At 38.0% G+C, this 18,090-nt stretch overlaps 1 pseudogene; it reads left to right on the top strand.

Annotated features, from left to right (window-relative positions):
- The first annotated feature begins 1,469 nt into the window (after positions 1 to 1,469).
- Positions 1,470 to 18,090, top strand: LOC133243806 (zinc finger protein 280B-like; annotated as a pseudogene).

Below are 18,090 nucleotides of genomic sequence, written 5' to 3'. Positions count from 1 at the left end.
GGGGACGACAGTGGATGAGATGGTTGGATGGCATCACTGCCTCAATGGACAAAAGTTTTGTGGACTCCGGAGTGGACTCCACTCCATTTGGTGATGGACAGCGAGGCTTGGTGTTCTGAAGTTCATGGGGTCGCAAAGAGTTGGACACGACTGAATGACTAATCTGAACTTACCCTCTGCTCAAGTGTTTTTAAATCATCTGTATGACTTCTTTTGGGAAATGACTATTTAGATCTGCCTTTTTTTTTACGTACGTGTTTTTTTTTTTTTTTTTTTTTTTTTTTTGATACTGGGCTACATAGCCGTTTGTATATTTTGGAAAATAATGCCTTGATAAATAATGGGAACTATCTGTGTAGCACAAGAAACTGTCCTCCATGCTCCGTGATGACCTAAATTTAGAAGAAAATTAAATGAAAGATGTTATGTTTATACACTTGTACACCTAGTGTGATTTGCGTACAGAAGAATGTAACACAACATTGTTAAGCAACTACATGTGTACATACGTACATACTCTAGGCTCCATTTAAAGGAAGTTCTAAAAGAAGCAGAAGTAATCTACAATAACAGAACTGAGAACAGGGGTTGCATGGGGAAGGACAGTGTGGGGAAGTGTACCAAAGAAATTATCTAGGAAGATGTGGAAAAAAAATTTTTTTTTCAGTGAGCATTAGGTATATAATCTAGGTGAAATTGCAGAAATATTTCTGAAATGGAAATTCCAAACAGGGTCTTGCCAAGTGGCTCTATGTATTTATAAATTTACTAGATAATGTCATATTGTCCTTCAGAAAGTTGCATCATATTATGCACTCACAACACTGCTGAAACAGTCCTTTTCCAATTTGTCATCCTCCATTTGGAGGAACAATTTGGTATATTTCAACTTTCTCATTGAACTTTGGCAATTTTCATGGTGAGAAATCATATTCTATTATTGTTTTTGTTTGCATTTATTTTATTACCAAGTAGGTTTGACATTTCTTCCTGATTTTTGGTAATTTTCCCTTTTTTTCTGGGTAATTTGTGTGTTTTTGTGTGTGTGTGTGTATTCTTGTTTACTTCACAATTCTCTTCTATTGGGTTTTTCATCTTTTCTTATTTTAACTTTGGACTCTGCATAAATGAGGTAAATGGGTCATTTGTCAGCTGTCTTCCAAATATTTCTCAATTGTCATTTTATAATTCCTTATTTATTTTCTATTCAGTCATGCAGGAGTTTTACTACAAAAAAATGTTATGTATATTCCCTTTTAATCCTCTGGACAAAGAACATGTAAAATAAGAAACTGTAAAAGTGGCCCAAAACTCTACGAATCTAGAGGGTGTGGTAAAAAGAATCGGGAGAGGTCAACTCTCTCTGACTTGCTCCCCATACTCCCCTAGAGGTGTCAGGATGAGGCTTTGTGATGTCAAGGCTCACCAGGGCCACCGTTGGCTGTGGAAGTGGCTTGCTGACCTCATAAAGTGTAAGGGTGTGGCCACCTGGGGAAGGATATATATAGGGGTGTTCAGGGGCTCTGAAGTAGACGACTGCAAGTCTTCAAAATTACTAAGGTAACTGGGAAGGCTCTAGAGTGCTGGAGTTTCAGCTTTAGCATCATTCTTAGACAGCTGACTCTAGATACCCAGGAGGAAAAGATGAAGACCTCCTATCAACTGAGGTCCAAAGGATGTGTCAAGGTAAGCTGAACCCACCTAAGCTCCTCATGTCTTTCTCTGACTTATTTAGTATGATCATCTCTAGATCCACCCATGTTGGAAAGAATAACATTATTTCATTCTTTCTTATGGAAAATATTCCATTGTATGCATAATATATCTGTCTTTATCCACTCACATATTTAAGTGCCTTAAGGTTGTTTGCATGTCTTTGCTACAGTACATTGGGTTACTATAAACACTGTTATGCATATCAGTTTACTGATGGAAGTTTTCATCTTATTGGATATATGCCAGTAGTGTTATTGTTGGATCACATAGTAACTCTATTTTTAGAGTTTAAAAAAACTCTATACCAGGGAAGGAGATAATGGCTAGGTGGTTCAAAGGAAGGAATATAAGTATACATATGGCGGATTCATGTTGAGGTTTGAAAGAAAGCAACAAAATTCTGAAAAGCAATTACCCTTAAGAAAAAAATAATAATAATTATAAAAGAACTGCTTACTCTTTTCAATAGTGGCTGCATCAGTTTCTTGATTTTCATGTATAGTAGTGGTAGTGAAAGTCACTCAGTCATGCCTGACTTTTTGCGACCACATGGATTATATAGCCCATGGCCAGAATACTGGAGTGGGTAGCCTTTTCCTTCTCCACGGGATCTTCCCCACGCAGGGGTCGAAACCAGGTCTCCTGCATTGCAGGTAGATTCTTTACCAGCTGAGCCACAAGGGAAGCCTGATTTTTCATGTATGCTGCTGCTGCTGCTAAGCCGCTTCGTTGTGTCTGACTCTGTGAGGCCCCATAGACGGCAGCCCACCAGGCTCCCCCATCCCTGGGATTCTCCAGGCAAGAACACTGGAGTGGGTTCCCATTTCCTCTCCAATGCATGAAAGTAGAAAGTGAAAAGGAAGCCGCTAAGTCCTGTCTGACTCTTCGCAACTCCATGCCCTGCAGCCTACCAGGCTCCTCTATCCATGGGATTTTCCAGGCAAGAGTACCGGAGTGTGGTGCCATTATAGGATGTTGTTGATCTCCCTGTAGTACATGGTTGATTTACGTGTTTTTTTCAAAATCTGTTTTGATTTAATACATACCCTTAGGAGTGGAGCTGCCAGGTCATATGCTCAGTCTCTTGTATTCTTGAAAAGGCAAATTTTAGCAATCAGAATCCAACAACACATTAAAAAGATCATACACCACGACCAAGTAGGCTTTATCCCGGGGATGCAAGGATTCTTCAATATCCACAAATCAATCAATGTAATACACCACATTAACAATTGGAAAAATAAAAACCATATGATTATCTCAATAGATGCAGAGAAAGCCTTTGACAAAATTCAACACCCATTTATGATAAGAACTCCCAGAAAGCAGGAATAGAAGGAACATACCTCAACATAATAAAAGCTATATGAGACAAACCCTTCAGCAAACATTATCCTCAATGGTGAAAAATTGAAAGCATTTTCTCTAAAGTCAGGAACAAGACAAGGGTGCACACTTTCACCATTACTATTCATCATAGTTTTGGAAGTTTTGGCCACAGCAATCAGAGCAGAAAAAAATAAAATAAAAGGAATCCAAATTGGAAAAGAAGAAGTAAAACTTTCACTATTTGCAGATGACATGAACCTCTACATAGAAAACACTAAAGAGTCCACCAGAAAATTACTAGAACTAATCAATAATTATAGTAAAGTTGCAGGTTATAAAATCAACACACAGAAATCCCTTGCGTTCCTATACACTAATAATGAGAAAACAGAAAGAGAAATTAAGGAAACATTTCCATTCACCTTTGCAACGGAAAGAATAAAATACTTAGGAATATATCTACCTAAAGAAACTAAAGACCTATAATAGAAAACTATAAGACACTGGAGAAATAAATCAAAGAGGACACTAATAGATTGAGAAATACACTATGTTCATGGATTGGAAGAATCAATATAGTGAAATTGAGTATACTACCCAAAGCAATTTATAGATTCAATGCAATCCCTATCAAGCTACCAACAGTATTCTTCACAGAGCTAGAAGAAATAATTTCACAGTTTGTATGGAAATACAAAAAACCTCAAATAGCCAAAGCTATCTTGAGAAAGAAGAATGGAACTGGAGGAATCAACGTATCTGACTTCAGGCTCTACTAAGCCACAGTCATCAAGACAGTAAGGTACTGGCATAAAGACAGAATATTGATCAATGGAATAAAATAGAAAGCCCAGAGATAAGTCCACGCACATATGGACACCTTATCTTTGACAAAGGAGGCAAGAATATACAATGGATTAAGGACAATCTCTTTAACAAGGGGTGCTGGGAAAACTGGTCAACCACTTGTAAAAGAAAGAAACTAGACTATTTTCTAACAACATACACAAAAATAAACTCAAAATGGATTAAAGATCTAAATGTAAGACCAAAAACTATGAAACTGCTAGAGGAGCACATAGACAAAACACTCTCCGACATACATCACAGCAGGATCCTCTATGACCCACCTCCCAGAATATTGGAAATAAAAGAAAAAATAAATGGGACCTAATTAAACTTAAAAGCTTCTTCACAACAAAGGAAACTATTAGCAAGGTGAAAGGCAGCCTTCAGAATGGGAGAAAATAATAGCAAATGAAGCAACTGACAAACAACTAATCTCAAAAATATACAAGCAACTCCTACAGCTCAATTCCAGAAAAATAAATGACCCAATCAAAAAATGGGCCAAAGAACTATATAGACATTTCTCCAAAGAAGACATACAGATGGCTAACAAACATATGAAAAGATGCTCAACATCAGTCATTATCAAGGAAATGCAAATCAAGACCACTATGAGGTACCATTTCACACCAGTCAGAATGGCTGCGATCCAAAAATCTACAACCAATAAATGCTGGAGAGGGTGTGCAGAAATGGGAACCCTATTACACTGTTGGTGGGAATGCAAACTAGTACAGCCACTCTGGAGAACACTGTGGAGATTCCTTAAAAAACTGGAAATAGAACTGCCTTATGATCCAGCAATCCCACTGCTGGGCATACACACTGAGGAAACCAGAAGGAAAGAGACACGTGTACCCCAATGTTCATCACAGCACTGTTTATAACAGCCAGGCATGGATGCAACCTAGATGTCCATCAGCAGATGAATGGATAAGAAAGCTGTGGTATATATCCACAATGGATTATTACTCAGCCATTAAGAAGAATACATTTGCACCAGTTCTAATGAAGTGGATGAACCTGGTGTCTATTATACAGAGTGAAGTAAGCCAGAAAGAAAAACACCAATACAGTACACTAATGCATATATATGGAATTTAGAAACATGGTACAGTAATCCTGTATACGAGACAGCAGAAGAGACACTGATGTATAGAATAGTCTTTTGGAGTCTGTGGAAGAGGGAGAGGGTGGGATGATTTGCGAGAATGGCATTGAAATATGTATAATATCGTATATGAAACAAGTTGCCAGTCCAGGTTCAATGCTCGATACTGGATGCTTGGGGCTGGTGCACTGGGACGACCCAGAGGGATGGTATGGGGAGGGAGGAGGGAGGAGGGCTCAGGATGGGGAACACATGTGTACCTGTAGCAGATTCATTTCAATATTTAGCAAAACCAATACAATATTGTAAAGTTTAAAAATTAAATAAAATTTTTAAAAAATTAATAAGGCACTTAGTAGTGACATTTATAATGGCTCCTACCAAATATATCTCACTAATACCATAAAGATTCCCCTTTAAAAATGTTTCTCTACCATGTCTTCTCTGTATAGTATTTGATACTTTTTCACTACTCCGAGTTGTTACCTCATTAGCATAGTTTGATTATCTATAATAATACACTGGGCTTCTCAGGTGGCACTGTTGTTAAGAATCTTCCAGCAAAGGCAGGAGTCAAAGGAGATGTGATTTGGGAAGATCCCCTGGAGGAAGAAATGGCAACTCACTCTAGAATTCTTGCCTGGAAAATTCCAAGGACAGAGGAACTTGTTGGGCTATGGTCTCCGGGATCACAAAAAGGTGAACCCAAAAAAGATCTTAGTAATTCACTATAATGAGTGTATTTCACGTGCTTTTAAAGAAATACTGAGAACTATGTTTACTTGTTGGTATTTTCTTCCAGATACGGTGTGCTATTTGACATTTTTCATTCACACAAAAGTTAGCAATTTTTGTTTTTTGTTTTTATTTATGTATTTATGTATGTATGTATTTTGTTCTTATTATATTTTCTTTATACTATTGTAGTGGTTCACCATACATCAACATGCATCCGCCACAGGTATACACGTTTTCCCCATCCTGAACCCCCTCCTACCTCCTTCCCTATACCATCCTTCTGGGTCATCCCAGCGCACCAGCTCCAAGCTTCCCGTATCCTGCATGAAACATGGACTGGCGATTCATTTCTAATATGATATTATACATGTGTTAATGCCATTCTCGCAAATCATCCCCCCCCCCCTAACTCTCCCACAGGGTCCAAAAGACTGTTCTATACATCTATGATTCTTCAGCTATCTCACATACAGTATTGTCGTTACCATCTTTCTAAATTCCATATATATGTATTGGTGCTTTTCTTTTTGGCTTACTTAATTCTGCATGATAGGCTCCAGTTTCATTCACCTCATTAGAACTGATTCAGATGCATTTTTTTAATGGCTGAGTAATACTCCATTGTGTATATGTATCACAGCTTTCTTATCCGTTCATCTGCTGGTGGACATCTATGTTGCTTCCATGTCCTGGCTATTAGAAACTGTGCTGCGATGAACATTGGAGTACACGTGTCTCTTTCTCTTATGGTTCCTCAGTGTGTATGCCCAGCAGTGGGATTGCTAGGTCGTATGGCAGTCCTATTTCTAGTTTTTTTTTAAGGAATCTCCACAGTGTTCTCCATAGTGGCCGTACTAATTTACATTCCCACCAACAGTGTAAAGGGGTTCCCTTTTCTCCACATCATCTCAAGCATTTATTGCTTGTAGACGTTTGAATCGCAGGCATTCTGACTGGTGTGAAGTGGTACCTCATTGTGGTTTTGATTTGCATTTATCCAATAATGAGTGATGCTGAGCATCTTTTCATGTGTTTGCTAGCCATCTGTATGTCTTCTTTGGAGAAATGTCTATTTAATTCTTTGGCCCATTTTTTGATTGGGTCATTAATTTTTTTGGAATTGAGCTGTAGGAGTTGCTTGTATATTTTTGAGTTTAGTTTGTCAGTTGCTTCATTTGCTATTATTTTTTTTCCCATTCTGAAGGCTGTGTTTTCACCTGGCTTATAGTTCTTTTGTTGTACAGAAGCTTTAGAGTTTAATTAGGTCCAATTTGTTTATTTTTGCTTTTATTTCCAATATTCTGGGGGGTGGGTCATAGAGGATCCTGCTGTGATGTATGTCAGAGAGTATTTTGCCTATGTTCTCCTCTAAAGACAGATATATTTAAAGCTCAGAAGCCTTTGGAATATTAAGTGATTCTGTTTTTTTTTTTTTCCAAGCAGCTTGAGCTGTATTTAAATGTTGATGTTTTCTTGAGTGTCCTGAATTCATTTTTCACTTTTTTGGGTGGGGGGGATCAGTGACTCCTGTAATGTTCAAGGCTAGGTGTCATATCAAGTCCAGCAATAGACCTTGTGTATATCAGATATCCATCAGTGATAGTTTTAAGGCTGCTGTTACAGAGAAAACTCCATGCTGCAAGGCTTTATTATTTGCTCCTTTTTAGGATGGCCTGTGATGTCTGAGAGTTTTTGTCAGGCCTGGAAGTACATTAGAGTAGAATGAGCCAAAGGATGCCACCAAACCTGATGTATCCTCACTTTTGGATCTTTGAAGGAAGTGTTCATATTCTCTTTAAGTTGAAGACAAGGATGAGTTGGTTTTACGTGTACAGATTCTTGTTCTGAAACACTGAGACGACTTGATGTATTCAGTGGTGCTTGCTTTTCCCTACATATTATTAGAAATTGTTTTGTCTACCACTCTTGCTGCAATAGGTTTATACGGATTTTGTATTTAATATGTATCTGTGGGAAGAAATTAATACCAAGTTCCAGATGTATCCCTTCCATCCACCAAGGTCCTTGGCTACCATAAGTTTCTTGCCAGTTTGGATGTCCACATCACATTTATGTGGGCGCACACTGCAGTGGATTTCTGTATCCCACCACTCCATTGTATCCCATGATGTTTCTTGAAATGTTCCTTCATTTAGTGTGATGATCTCTGGATTTCTCTCTATCGGTGAAGAGGGCCTACTTTCAAATCTCAATCCTGATTAAAGCTTCATTCCAGACCTATATCACACTTCTTTATCCATTCCTCTATCCAAGTACACTATCTTAACTTTCATTTCTTTGATGTTCTGAAAGATGCAGCAGGACCTAGTTTGGGGTGTGTGGTGTTTGAAATCTGTACATGTCTGAAATACTGCAGGAGAGGATTTGATTTATCATGCTGTCACGACATCTTTATTTATTTATTTTTCTCTCATGGGAGTGCACCTTTCTAGTCATGTCCATAGTGGCTCTTACCAGGTCCATTAAAGCATTACCTTAAAGCATCCACTGTACTACTCCTACTCTGCCATTGATGCCATGTCCAGAATTTGACAGTGGCCCTTTCCATGCTCATGCGGAGGTGATAATGTCCTCGGAGGTTAGATGCCTGTATCTCTTAGAATTCACCCTATGTGTCATGTGCTTTTTTCAAGAAACACGGAACTATGTTTGGCTGTTCATATCCTCTTCCTGTTAGCTTCTTCCAAGTTTACTTTACTTATTTGCCCCTCTGTGAATCCTGAAAATTTGTTAAGGGTGGGTATCAGTTGGAGCTCACCACCCTTGCAAATATTGTGGCCATCAGCAAGCAGTTTAAGGTTGATGTTAGAGAAAATGTCCACAAGGCAACAGTGTTTCTTCATTCCCTCCTCTTGTTCCCATGGTAACAGCAGCCTCTGTGTTACTCCCAAATCTGGTTGTAAATGAGAGTAAAATGAGACACAGGTAGTCACCAAAAGTTTTGGTTGTTTACTCTTTGATCTTTTTTTTAAGCGAAACTATATATTTTTTAAGACTATTAACACTCTTGTAGTTGTTGCTTAGAAACATTTCCACCTTCCTTTCCACAGACACTTGGAGGAATTTAGCTCTGTTTATGTCAGAGGTATCTTTTGGAATCTATTGAGTACATGACTCTTGATATAGGAGATCCATTTGGATTATGAATTGCATAGGTATTTGTGGGTATAACTCTATTCCAGCCTTCACCTGTTGGCCTCTCACCCACCAATACCCTTTGCCAACTGTAATTTTCTTACCAGGAGTGTAAGTCCATTTCACTTTTCCTTGGGTACTCATCCCATCAATATGTTTTTTAATCCCTTCTGGAAGGCATATGTTATAATATCTCTTTAATCTGCCTTTCTTTACTTACTGTGATTCACTCTAGATTTCTGAATATTCCTGAAAATGACTTTTTTTGCATTTTCATAATGTCAGACTCATATTTATTGTGTCTTTATGTCCCATATGTTTCTCTTTTAATTTGCAAGAGCCATTCTCTTCCCATTCATCTCCTGGGCATTGTGACTGCTGCTCCAGGGTATGTTTGTGGAGGTGGTGGTGTTGTGTGTGTTTTTCACGATCTGTTGATTGCTCAAATACTCTGGGAGTCGAGCTGACATATGACATTCTCTATGTCATTTTGTGATTCCTAGGCACTTTGGCAGCCATGCTTATAAAGTCTCTGACCACTTTCCTCCCACTAATGGCATACAGGGTTCCCCTTTACTAACATTGATCTACTCTTTCTTGTCTGTAGACTTTTGGATAATGACCTTTTTGGTTTCTTATTAGTGATATTGCCTTGCAGTTTAAGTTTTCAATTCACTGATAATAGAGCAAATGAGGCACATTTCCAGAGGCTTCTTTCTAAGCATTGACTAAGTATTTACCTGTTGATGTTTCCTTCCTTACATGTGGTTTGCACCCGTTTGTTTGTTTGTTTGTTGGCATGCCACACCTGGCCATTTTCTAAGGGTCAATTCAATTCGATCGCTCAGTCGTGTCCAATTCTTTGTGACCCCATGAATAGCAGTACTCCAGGCCTCCCTGTCCATCACCAAATCCCGGAGTTTACTCAGACTCACGTCCATCGAGTCAGTGATGCAATCCAGCAATCTCATCCTCTGTGGTCCACTTCTCCGCCTGCCCCCAATCCCTCCCAGCATCATAATCTTTTCCAATGAGTCAACTCTGCATCAAGTGGCCAAAGTATTGGAGTTTCAGCTTTAGCATCATTTTTTCCAAAGAAATCCCAGGACTCATCTCCTTCAGAATGGACTGGTTGGATCTCCTTGTAGTCCAAGAGACTCTCAAGAGTCTTCTCCAACACCACAGTTCAAAAGCATCAATTCTTCAGTGCTCAGCCTTCTCCACAGTCCATCTCTCACATCCATGCACGACCACAGGAAAAACCATAGCCTTGACTAGATGGACCTTTGTTGGCAAATTAATGTCTCTGCTTTTGAATATGCTATCTAGGTTGTTCATAACTTTACTTCCAAGGAGTAAGTGTTTTTAATTTCATGGCTGCAGTCACCATCTGCAGTGATTTTGGATCCCCAAAAAATAAAGTCTGACACTGTTTCCCCATCTATTTCCCATGAAGTACATGGGACCAGATGCCATGATCATTGTTTTCTGACTGTTGAGCCTTAAGTCAACTTTTTGACTCTCAACTTTCACTTGCATCAAGATGCTTTTTAGCTCCTCTTCACTTTCTGCCATAAGGTTGGTATCATCTGCATATCTGAGGTTATTGATATTTCTCCCTGCAATCTTTATCCCAGCTTTTGCTTCTTCCAGTCCAGAGTTTCTCATGATATACACTGCATAGAAGTTAAATAAGCAGGGTAACAATATACAGCCTTGACTCACTCCTTTTGCTATTTGGAACCAGTCTGTTGTTCCATGACGAGTTCTAACTGTTGCTTCCTGACCTGCGCACAGATTTCTCAAGAGGCAGGTCAGGTGGTCTGGTATTCCCATCGCTTTCGGAACTTTACAGTTTATTGTGATCCACACAGTCAAAGTCTTTGGCATAGTCAATAAAGTAGAAATAAATGTTTTTTTTCTGGAACTCTTTTTTTCCCCATGATCCAGCAAATGTTGACAAATAGACCTCTGGTTCCTCAGCCTTTTCTAAAACCAGCTTGAACATCAGAATGTTCACAGTCCACATATTGCTGAAGGCTGGCTTGGCGAATTTTGAGCATTACTTTACTAGCATGTGAGATGAGTGTAATTGTGCGGTAGTTTGAGCATTCTTTAGCATTGCCTTTCTTTGGAATTGGAATGAAAACTGACCTTTTCCAGTCCTTTGGCCAACTGCTGAGTTTTCCAAACTTGCTGGCATATTGAGTGCAACCTTTCACAGCATCATCTTTCAGGATTTGAAACAGCTCAAATGGAATTCCATCACCTCCTCTAGCTGTTCTCATAGTGATGCTTTCTAAGGCCCACTTCATTTCACATTCCAGGATATCTGGCTCTTGGTCAGTGATCACACCATCTTTATTATCTGGGTCATGAAGATCTGTTTTTGTACAGTTCTTCTGTGTATTCTTGGCACCTCAATTCTTTATTCAGTGATATTCTAGCAAGTCTCTTCTTTGTCCTGGATGCAAACAGAATGACTATAATGTTACCTCTCATTAAAAATCTGTCTTTTGGTGACATGTCCTGCCTATGCTTTTTTTATTTCATATTTGCTTATGGTAGACTTCTGCAGAGTTGTTTGTAGAATTTGTTATCTCCAGGTCTCTCATTTTCCTTTAAATTCACTCTTGTCAAGATCAACAGTGAATTCCAAATGTTTAACTCAATGGTCAATTTTTAGTTGTTATTTTATTTAATTTATTGACAGCCTTTATCAGAGCAGTTCATTTCCTCCTCCCTGAAAAAAAATGTTTCATTTGCATTACAGAATGCTTCTCTTTCCTGCTTCTTTTCTACCTACATTCTCCCACATACAATGTGTGACCTCTGTGTCTGGCTTTATTCATATGTCATATTTTTTTTGAAATATTTACTTATTTATCTATGTGGCGTGTGGGATCTTAGGTCCCTGCCCAGGGATGGAACCTGTGCATAGTCTTAAACACTGGATTTCCAGGGAAGTCCCCTAGTTTGTGTATTTTCAAGATTCATCCATTTCTTGGCTGTATAGCAATGCTTTTTTTTTTTTTTATGGCTGGATATGGTATATCAATATGGTATACGGCTTACATGAACTCCATTGTGAACAAATACCACAGGTTTTTTATCCATTCATCAATTAATAGATAATATTTGGATGGTGTATTCTTTGTGCTTATTGTGAGTAATGTTGTGAGTAATGTTCACAGTATGGGAACACTGTTTTTGTATGGATTTAATAGTTTCAGGTTTTTTGATTGTTTGTTTGTTTTTGCTGTATACAAAAGAGTGAGATTTCTGGATCATATGGCTACTATATATTTAATTTTTGAGGTAATGACAAACCAAAGTGGTTGTACAATTTTACAGCAATATATTTTCAACAATATATTTCAGCAGTATATTTTCAACATTTTTCAACAATATATAAAGATTTGTTTTCTCCATATCCTCTGCAGTACTTGTTATTTTCCTGTTTTTGATTATAGCCAAGCTAATGGGTGTGAAGTAGTATCTCACTGAAACTGATTTACATTTTGCTAGGGGCTTCTCTGTTGGCTCAGAAGGTAAAGCATCTGCCTGCAATGCAGGAAAACTGGGTTCAATTCCTGGGCCAGGAAGATCCACTGTAGAAGGAAATGACAATTCACTTCAGCACTCTTGCCTGGAAAATCCCATGGATGGAGGAGCCTGATAGGCAACAGTCCATGGGGTCGCAAAGAGTCGGACACGACTGTGACTTAATTTCTTTCACTTTCAATCATGTTAAGTAGTATTTTTGGTGAAATGTCAAATCAAATTCTTTTCCTGGTTGTTGAATGTTTTTAATTTTTGTAAAAAAAAAAATCTAACTTAAGTTTTTACCATTTTAACCATTTTTACATGCTAAGTATTTCACATACTTTCATCAGCATTTTTGGAGAAAGAAATGGCAACCCACTGCAGTATTCTTGCCTAAAGAACCCCATAGACAAAGAAGCCTGGTGGGCTACAGTCCATGCGATCGCAGAGTCGTACACACTGAGCAACTAATACACACACTAACACACACACACACATACACACACAGTCGCAGTGTTGTTTTGTTGTTGTTATTGTTTTAGCTGTGCTATGCAGCTTGAATGACAGTTTCCTGGTTGAGAACCATACCCAGGCCCCTGATAGGAAAGGCATAGGGTCCTAACCTCTGAAATACCATGGAATTCCTTATCATATTGTTATGAAACATATCTTTACACCTTTTCATCTTGCAAAATTGAAACTCTGTATGCACCACCTGTTCCATTAACAACAACTCCTCTTTTCCTCCCTGTTTCCCTAGACCCTGGACACATCGTTCTATTTTGTTCCTTTATATTGCTTGACTATGTTAGGTATTCCATATAAGTGGAAACTTAGTTTTTATCGTTTTTTATGACTGGTTTAATTCCTTTGGCTGGATGTCTTTATTTTTTAAGGGAATTTATTATTTATTTATTTTTTATGTTTTAACTTAAAAATAATGTATTGGTTTTGCCATATATGAAAATGAATCCGCCACAGGTATACATGTGTTCGCAATCCTGAACCCTCCTCCCTCCTCCCTCCCTATACCCTCCCTCTGGGTCGTCCCAGTGCACCAGCCCCAAGCATCCAGTATCATGCATCAAACCTGGACTGGCGACTCATTTCATATATGATATTATGCATGTTTCCGTGCCATTCTCCTAAATCATACCACCCTCTCCCTCTCCCACAGAGTCCAAAAGACTGTTCTATACATCAGTGTCTCTTCCGCTGTCTCGTATACAGGATTATGGTTACCATCTTTTGAAATCCCATATATATGTGTTAGTATACTGTATTGGTGCTTTTTCTTTCTGGCTTACTTCACTCTGTATAAAGGGCTCCAGTCTCATCCACCTCATTAGAACTGGTGCAAATGTATTCTTTTTAACGGCTGAATAATACTCCATTGTGTATATATACCACAGCTTTCTTATCCATTCATCTGCTGATGGACATCTAGGTTGCTTCCATGGCCTGGCTATTAGAAATACTGTTGCAATGAGCATTGGGGTACATTTGTCTCTTTCAATTCTGGTTTCCTCAGTGTGTATGCCCAGCAGTGAGATTGCTAGGCCATATGGCATTTCTTTTTCCAGTTTTTTAAGGTATCTCCCCACTCTTCTCCATAGTGGCTGTACTAGTTTGCATCCCCAGCAACAGTGTAAGAGGGTTCCCTTTTCTCCACACACTCCCCAGCATTTATTCCTTGTAGACTTGGATGACAGCCATTCTGACTTGTGTGAAAAGGTACCTCATAGTGGTTTTGATTTGCATTTCTCTGATAATGAGTGATGTTCAGCATCTTTTCAAGTGTTTGTTATCCATCTGTCTGTCTTCTTCGGAGAAATGTCTGTTTAGTTCTTTGGCCCATTTTTTGATTGGGTCATTTATTTTTCTGGAGTTGAGCTCTAGGGGTTGCTTGTATATTTTTGAGATTAGTTCTTTGTTAGTTCCTTCATTTGCTATTATTTTCTCCCATTCTGAAGGCTGTCTTTTCACCTTGCTTATAGTTTCCTTTGTTGTGCTGAAGCTTTTAAGTTTAATTAGGTCCCATTTGTTTATTCTTGCTTTGATTTCCAATATTCTGGGATGTGAGTCATAGAGCATCCTGCTGTGATGTATGTCAGCGAGTGTTTTGCCTATGTTCTCCTCTAGGTGATGTCTTAAAGAATCATGCATGTTGTGGCATGTGGCAAAATTTCCTTTATATGGATAAATAATATTCCATTGTATGTATATATCACATTTGATGGATGTTTAGATACTTCCAACCCTTAGATGTTGTGATTAGCACTGCTTTGAGCATGGCTGTGCAAATATCTCAAGACCCCATGTTAACTTCTGTTGAATTTACATCCAGAAGTGGAATTGCTGAATCATGTGGTAGTTCTATTTTTAGTTTACTGAGGAGCCTTTATACTGTTTTCTGTAGCAGTTGCACCATTTTAAAATCTATCCATAACACACAAGGATCTACTTTCTGTACCTGCTTGCCAAGAATTGTCCTTTCCTTTCTTTCCTTTTACCTTTCCTTTCATTCATATGTAAACACGCACACATGCACACACAATATTTTCCATATCCTTTTCCATTATTATTTATCACAAACTATGAATATATTTCCTTGTGCTATAAGTAGGATCTTGTTTATCTATTGTATATACTAACATTGTAGTTTGCATCTGCTAATAACCAGCTCCTAATCTATGCCTCCCCCACCCTTCCCCTCTTGGTAATCACATAGTCTCCTCTCTATGTCTCTCAGTCTGTTTCTGTTTCATAGATAAGTTCGTTTGTATCATATTTTGGAGTCCACATATAAGTGATACCATATGATATTTGTCTTTCTCTTTCTGACATCCTAAGTATTCTTTTTAATGCTAGTGTACAGTCAAGTGTTTACTTAATTTCATTTTCAAAACTTTTGTTGATATTGTATAGAAATCTGCTTGATTTTTAAAATATTTATCTTGTATTCTGCAAGCTTTTTATTACTTCTAATACTTGTGGTTTCTTCAGGATTTTCTATATATAAAAGTATGTTATCTCCAATATACTTTGACTTTTTCCTTTCCATTCTGAAGGCTTTTTTTTAAACAACAAAAACAATAATTCCTTTTCTTACCTGATTGCTCTGGTTATAGAACTGCCAGTATAATATTGAGCCAAAGTGTGGGATAGACTTCCTTGTGTTGTTCCCATTCTTAGGGGGAAAGCTCTCAGTTTTTCATTATTAAGTATGATGTTAGCTGTGGGTCTTTTACAGGTACCCTTTGATTGAGAAAGTACTCTTCTGTTCTTAGTTATTATGTGTTTTTAACCCCTATTAGGTGCTAGACTCAGGGAAATGCTTTTTCGGCAGGCAGATATGTTTTTTCTCCTTTATTGTATTAAAATGGCATAATGTCGATTGACTTTCATATAATGAACCAACTTTGCATACCTGCATAAATCCCACGTGATCATGTCATATAGCCTTTTTTATATGTTGTTAGGGTTTTTTTGCCAGTATTTTGTTGAGGACTCTTGCATCTGTATTCATAAGGGACATCGCTTGTATGTCTGTGTGTGATGTCTCTGTCTGATATTGGTACTAGAGAAATACTGACCTCATTTTGCCTGCTATATAGGGAAGAGACATGTGGAGTGAAGGATAAAGCATTGTTGGATTTAAGTTTAGTCAAGATTAGAGGGAGAAATTCTGGATGTATCAGTGTGGATTTGGGGTGAGATTATCAAGAGATTTTATTCTTAATTTCCTAAGCCTGTGTTAAGTGCTTGACATCGAATTATGCTGTTTGTTAACTATGTAGAGATACTATATACTTTGAATTTGTGCCCTATTTTCTGTATTAATATTTATGAAATTAGTATTTGTGAATCAGTTGTAATGTGCATTTAAAATAAGTTTTTTTTTTCAATTTTCCTACAAAGCAAGATGCCATTGAATAGCTGATGCTTTTAAAAAAGAGCTGTTAACCTTAAGTCTTGGAAATAAGCTTGTTTGTCTTTAAGATACGGAAACACATTTAAAAATTATAAATTTGCCGAAAAAGATGCAGCTGGTGTGTGGTTAACTTAGAATTCCAGTTTAATCTTCTTTGACTCCAAAGTCCATGTTTCTAAACAGTGTAAAATAGTGCTTTTGTAAAAAGATTTGTCTTTTACATGTGATTTGACCTAATGATCAGTGGTGTTTTTTTTTTTTTTTTTCTTTCTTTCTTTTTTTAAATAGAAAAGATTAAAATCAACATGGGACAAAGCTATGATTCTCGAGTCATGTAGACTTGTAGTCATAGGTTTTTCAGCTGCCATTTAGTCTCTTTGATGCTAAATGTCCTTATCTGTAAGATAAGGGTGTTTATAACTCCCCTAGAGTTTTGGAGATAAACAAATAGCACATTGTTCTGTACTTAGCTAATATGTAATATATTTATACTTAGGTGGAAGTTTATTTAAAGGAAGCACTGGGACTTGTGGCCACATCCTCCAAGAATAAAAGAAAAAAAGTACTTAAAATATGGAACGACCATGTATGTGAAAAAGAACAAGAGCCAGAACCACAGAAAAGCGAGGGAGAAACCAAACAAGTAGATGATGAAGATGCTGAACTGATCTTGGTTGGAGTGGAACATGTAAATGAAGATGCTGATGTGATCTTTGTGGGGATGACCTCAAATTCAAAACCAGTTGTTTCAAACATACTGAACAGAGTTACCCCAGGTTCTTGTTCAAGGAGAAAAAAGTATGTTCACTTCAGGAAAGATAATGCTCAGAAATTACAGTGTGTTAGTCATGTGACTCCTACATCAGAAGCAAAGATTGTCTTGCCAGTTTTGTCTTTGAATCCAAATGGAGAATCTTGTCCAACACATTTTCCAAAGGACAATGTCCATTGCAAGCCTATAAGTGCTTTAGGGTAAAATGGACTGACAAAAATTGACTTTCCAAGTGTAGCAAGTCAAAACAAGATTGTTGATCCCACAGAAGGCAATCTGATTGTGTTACTCTGTGACTTCTACTATGGACAGCATATAGGAGATAGGCAGCCAGAACCGCAAACTCACACAGCCTTTAAATGCCTCAGCTGCTTGAAAGTTCTAAAAAATGTCAAGTTTATGAATCACATGAAGCACCATTTGGAGCTTGAGAGGCAGAGAGGTGACAGCTGGAAATACCACACCACCTGCCAGCACTGCAACTGCCAGTTTCCTACTCCCTTCCAGCTGCAGTGTCACATTGAAAGTGTCCATACTTCCTAGGAGACCTGCACAGTCTGTAAATCTGTGAATTGTCCTTTGAGACAGATCAGGTTCTCTAACAGCACATGAAAGATAATCATAAGCCTGGAGACATGCCCTATGCATGCCAGGTTTGCAGTTACAGATCATCATTCTTTGCAGATGTGGATGCACATTTCAGAGCATACCATGGTAACATTAAGAGTTTACTTTGCCCCTTTTGTCTCCAAATTTTTAAAACTGCAACACCATACATATGTCATTATAGACAGCACTGGGAAAAGTTTTCATCAGTGTTCCAAATGTCGGCTACACTTTTTAACTTTTAAAGAGAAAAGGGAGCACAAGACACAGTGTCATCAAATGTTTAAGAAGCCTAAGCATCTAGAAGAATTACATTACTGTGAACACAACTGA

This window comes from Bos javanicus, chromosome Y (genome assembly GCF_032452875.1).
Source record: "Bos javanicus breed banteng chromosome Y, ARS-OSU_banteng_1.0, whole genome shotgun sequence".
Classification (NCBI taxonomy): domain Eukaryota; kingdom Metazoa; phylum Chordata; class Mammalia; order Artiodactyla; family Bovidae; genus Bos; species Bos javanicus.
This window is presented reverse-complemented; position numbering and strand designations above follow the sequence as displayed.